The sequence below is a fragment of the Lactuca virosa genome, chromosome 3, assembly GCF_052849685.1.
Source record: "Lactuca virosa cultivar CGN04683 chromosome 3, Lactuca_virosa_CGN04683_v6, whole genome shotgun sequence".
In the NCBI taxonomy this organism is placed as follows: Eukaryota; Viridiplantae; Streptophyta; class Magnoliopsida; order Asterales; family Asteraceae; genus Lactuca; species Lactuca virosa.
Genome location: NC_136428.1, coordinates 424951487 through 424957061, shown reverse-complemented (window position 1 = coordinate 424957061; position 5575 = coordinate 424951487). Strand labels below are relative to the sequence as shown.

General features: G+C 30.4%; 1 long non-coding RNA gene across 8 annotated transcripts; it reads right to left on the bottom strand.

The window, feature by feature from the left end:
* Window positions 1–2800: 2800 nt before the first annotated feature.
* On the bottom strand, window positions 2801–5115 carry LOC145167841 (uncharacterized). 8 transcript variants are annotated; one of them, XR_013741470.1, is made up of 5 exons: window positions 5097–5115; window positions 4025–4269; window positions 3757–3903; window positions 3391–3675; window positions 2801–3247 (listed from the first exon to the last, which is right to left on the bottom strand). It is a non-coding gene; the product is annotated as an uncharacterized LOC145167841 (long non-coding RNA). The 8 variants fall into 8 exon arrangements; XR_013741469.1 differs by lacking the exon at window positions 5097–5115 and adding an exon at window positions 4524–5015; XR_013741473.1 differs by lacking the exon at window positions 5097–5115 and having other exon boundaries at window positions 3391–3507; window positions 3620–3675; window positions 4025–5011.
* Window positions 5116–5575: the final 460 nt, after the last annotated feature.

The window sequence follows — 5575 nt, the reverse complement described above, 5'->3', positions numbered from 1 at the left end:
GTGCAGTCTGCTTAAATGAGTTTACAAGAGATGACAAGATTAGATGTTTGAATAACTGTACACATATTTTTCATGAGTGTTGTTTGGATTTATGGATGAATGAATCCAAATACACTTGTCCAGTTTGCCGAACTCCCATGTTGCCATTTGAATGTGAAGATGAATACAAAAATCGACTAAGGGTTGCCACCGATCATCGTGATTGGTATGATGAAGCCCTGGTGATTCAAGAACTATTATAGCTTTCTTCATATCGTTTTTTCATCAAAATAATGTTATAATTTATTTGGTAAACATTATGTAACATTTGCTCAAACATTCAATTTGTCGAGCAGTTTATGTAGAAGTTTACAATGTTATTTTTCAATGATCTATCTATCTATCCGAGTAGAACTTGCTCATCTGATCATCTCTCATGTTGAGTGTTTTTGAAGTAGATAGTTAAATATTTTAATTTGACATTCATCTACTTTTTAAGTCAAACCAAGTCAAAATGAGGGTGCTCAAATTTAAGAATCAATGGACGTGGATCTCATGTCTCTTCGACAGTGGCATAGTAAAAAGAATTCACATTTTTAATTTAATTATTAGTAATCTTTTGGTAAATCTATAGAAAAGTTTTAATATTTTGAAAAAAAAATTAATAAATTTTACATTTTTTTTTAAATAAAAAATTCCTGATTTTTTAACTTTTTTGAAGAGAAATGCTTAAGAAATCGGTTAATTTATTCGTTTTAGCTCTTTTTGACATGTTCAGTAGGTCATAAGATTAAATCGTTAATTTTTCCAAAATAATGAGATATTTTTGCAGATTTCGTCAAAACTTATATATAACTTATAAACGTATTTTTTACGTATTTATATCTATTTTTATGTACTTTTGCATTTTTTAAGTTTTTATATGTATATGTTTATGCATTTTTATTTATTTTAAATATATAAACGTATTTTTTACATATTTATATATATTTTTAAGTATTTTACACATTTTGTATGTAATTTTATGTGTTATTTTTTATGTATTATTTATTTATTTATATTTTTACGTATTTATGTCTTTTTGTAAGTTTTTATATGTATATGTTTACATTGTTTATATATTTTAAATTTATAGACGTATTTTTTAACGTATTTATATGCAATTTTAAGTATTTTTTTATATATATATTTAATTTATTTTATGTGTTATTTTTTATGTATTATGTATTTATGTATTTTTTTTTAAGTTTTTTATATAGATGTTTATATATTTTTATGTATTTTAAATGTATCAACGTATTTTTTTACATATTTATATGTATTTTTTAGGTATTTTACATATTTTTTTGTATTTTAATGTGTTTTTTTATATATTACGTATTCATATGTATTTTTTTTAAAAAATTTATATAGATGTTTATGTATTTTAAATATATAACTGTATTTTTTTAAGTATTTATGTATTTTTTTTTTACTTCAAGTCGTCTTCACCATTTCATCCAATTCGTACAACTTCTTCGACTATGTATAGATTTTGTTTTTAAATTGATTTTTTTTAAAATTGATTTTTTTTAAATAAGACAACAGAAATGCATACATGCGATACAAAAAAATAAGTAGAATGGTATATTGGTATAGTTACAAAAAAATAAATAAATAAATAAATAAGCAATAGCCATCTCAAATATCAAGGTCTGAAACAGTATAGACCATCTCAAACCACCCATCAAGATGGTCATCAACCTCAAGCCAAGAAGGTTTACTTGTTATTTTATTAACCCTTTTAAAAAATCTAGAATATTTATCTAACACACAAGTATAAAAGGTTGATTGTATTGACATTGATATAAAACATAATTCATAATATGGGATATAAAAGTGTTGATTATATTTACACTGATAAGATAATGGATAATGAAGGGGAAATAATTATACGGACTTGAACTATTAAACTCCGGGAACAGGAAAACTGGTATTCCAACTGAAATGATTTATTCGGTGATGAAATTGAAAAAACAAAGTTGAAAAGGAAGAAATAAAAAATAATAAATCACAAAAATATAATATTCAATAAACGATTTGGTGACGATTATATACGGTTATAATCTTTATCTAGTTACCAAAAAATAGGTAATATATTGGTCCGATCTAAAGAGATAAAGATATAAATTCTTTAAATGTAATTTATCTATCCATTTGTTAAGGGATTTTAATTTATCTATTTAATTTAAAGATTTGTATGCAGATTTTTAGGGAAACCAAGGTAGAATATGATTTGATCTTTTAACTTCGAAATATCGTTTGAATCACCATTTATTTCTTTCATTAAATTCCTAAAAAAAACGGAATGAGATACACAGACAAGACAAGTAATGATAAATGACTATAAGGGCAATTTTGGAACATCACTTTGCAAAATAGGCGGGAAAAATAGATTGACTTGGGTGCAGGAAATGCCACGTGTTAATAGTTGTAGTCTTTTATTAGAGTAGAGGAATGATTGAACAGGGGTATTATAAAAAGACTTTTGATTATAGACGGTTGTTTTTTAATTTTGGTATTAGAATAGGATTTTACTTTTTTCTTTTAATATAAACTAGAGGGGTTACCCGCGCGTTGCGCGGGGCAGAATGTGTTTGTTTTCTGAGACAAATAAGGAAGTACGTTGCATAAATTGGTATCCAAATTAAAGTATGTTGCTATTCTTTGTAATTTGCCATCAATCGGATGATGGAAATGTAAGAAGAAAGTGATTACTTAATTGGTCCTTGTGGAAGAATTATTTTATATAATGGTCACTTTTGAAAAAAAAATTACAGAGTTGGTTCCTATGATAAAAAAAACATTATCAAAATGGTCCGTTTGTAGAAAAATATTACAAAAATTGTCTGTTTACATAAAAATATTACAGAAATAGTCCATGTACACAAAAATATCACACAAATGACAACTGTGGTAGAGAAACATAACCGAATTTCTCTCTGTGGCATAAAAACATAACAAAATGGTCTTTGCTGCAGAAAATGTTTACATAATTGGTCCTTCTGTAGAAAAACATTACAAAATTGGTCCATGTATTGGAAAAGATTAGAGAATTATATTTTTATATCTTGCACTTAGCTCATTATTGGACTAAATGTAATAAATAGGTATGGTACCTGCACACTTAACATATTTAAAGATTAGAGTTGGTACTTACAGGAAGAAATCACAATTAAGGGGATACTTGTAGTCTGTAGATTGGGGGATGAGGTCTATGTTCAAGAACCTGCAAAACCAATAGAAATAAAATTAAGAAAATGAACCAGCATGACATGGTTGTTGAAGCTAATTCCATAAAATTAAGAAAATTAAGAAAAGCTTATATTTTTATAAGAACGAAAACAAAAATAACCACTTATTTTTTTTTACCTTATTAACTCTCCATCTCCAACACCCTTTAGAAGATGGGAGGTTAAACTCTTATGGATCCTTCAAAGTTGCTCTTTTATATTTATATCCTTAAACTCTTCTTAAAACTCCTCCAAACTTGCAAAGTGCATAAATATTATAGTAACAGAAGATGATGTTTAAGGATTGTCTACTTTTCCTTATATAATATTAGACATAGCTTATGGTAAGGGGTTGCAATAATACAAACCTTCCCAGCAAAGCATCAAGGAAATGTATGAGCATGAAAAGGTCATCCAAGTTGTTCTGAAAGTCATCTTCAATTCAGATTAAATATATATAAAAAAAAAAGTAAAGTACATTATACACTTAAACACTATAACAAACCTGGAGAGGGGTTCCGGTTAATAATGTACGATGTTTGGTGTCAAACTGTTTCAATGTAAAAAACAACTTTTAGTCTTTGTTCCTGAGACGCTTCGATTTTGTTTCCACCTTCAGCTTCAGCAACAGTAGCAGCTCCATGAACTGCTTCTGCATCGACAAAATAAATAGTTTTATAAACTATACAGGAAATAAGCATACATTGATGGGAAGCAACTGGATATAGGCAGTTTTCTTTATGCTAACATTAGCTACAATCAATGTGGGTAACCTGAAAAAAAAAGTCGAAGTTTTTCACAGCTCAGCTTCACAAAATTTGATTTGGCTGCACCACACAACATCAAAATACATTCACCTTTTGCTCAGAGTTCTTGCGTTTCTTCCTTGATTCTTTTTTAATAATTGCCTCATAAGCTTCTTCTTCCATGTCTGTATTTGAACTTTCTTTAGATTCCAAAGAATCAAATACAGATGAAATCCCATCAAATAGCATGTTGACATCATCATCATCTCCCCCTACAAAGCAGATCAACATAACTGTAAACCCTAACCTTTGAAATAAACATGCGAAGCGTGGTAGGCCTGCGCCGGGGGAGCATAGGGAGGAAAGGGAGCCCGACGGTGGAAGAGCCAGGGGAGGCCGGGTCATTTGACGGAAATCGACGACCCCACGTTTATTTGAGGGTCGGGAAGTAAGCAATCCGTGTAAATAGAAGACACAAAAGGAGATATCCCAAATTAGTGAAGAGGCACATGGAGAGAAGACGTACACAGTTGGAGAAATACGGAAAGACAGATAAGGAATCGTACGGGTGGCGGACGCCGGTTCCGGTAGAGATGAATTTAGGGTTCCCGGAGACTGCAGGGAGCGAGTTAACAAAAGGATAATCTGGAAGAATCGAGATGAGGCGGTGGGTTATTCCGGATGAGGTGGGGGCGGTTACCACGGTTGAGGAGAACGGGAAAGAAGCAGAGTCGACGTAAGGAAGAAGGATGAGTGGATTATTTGTTCTCTATCAGAATCAGAAGCAGATAATCTGGTAAAGGCGGTGGTTTGGACTTTGGAGGAGCGTAAGAAGTTTAGAAGGAAGCAGAAGGTAGAGGTTGACCATCTAACCCCAGTTTAAACTTAAAACCATAGGCGGTGGAGAGAGGTAGTGAGAGATATGGATGGTGGTGGAAGATAGAAGAAATATCGGTAAAAAGATAAGGAATACAGCTGAAATCCTTCCTGCAATTAATTGTTGCAACTATCAACCATCAGGTTGATTCAATTAGTGATTATAATTTATGAATAATTTAAAAAAATTTAGAATGCTTTTGGACTCCTTTATGGTCTTTACCTCATTTATCCTCTGTCATGTCCATACCGGTCGCAACTCCTTTATGGTCTTTACTTTTGGACTTTGGAGCATAAAAGAATTGACCAATTTCTGCTTGGGCGAACTGAACCAAATAGCAACATATACATGTACAGTCAGCTTTTATAAGAACAAAACCAATATTCCATTTAAAAATTAAGATAAAATTTTAAAATATGAAGATCAAGAAGTGAAAGTAATCGAATGTACCTCGCTAGTTCTTTCAATATGATGATGATACTTTTATCACACCACTCTATCCAAATAAAATACATTTACCTGCAAGGATGATGCCAAATGTTATTAACAATTCAATATGTAAAAGCAGAAAAAAAAATCAAAATCAACATATTGTAAACATGCCTAGTGTTTTTACCCGGGTTCTAAAGCTTTTAAGTGAGATTCCAATCAGAAAAGGGTCTTCCTGTTTTTACCCACCCACCATCTATTTTTTTCTCATA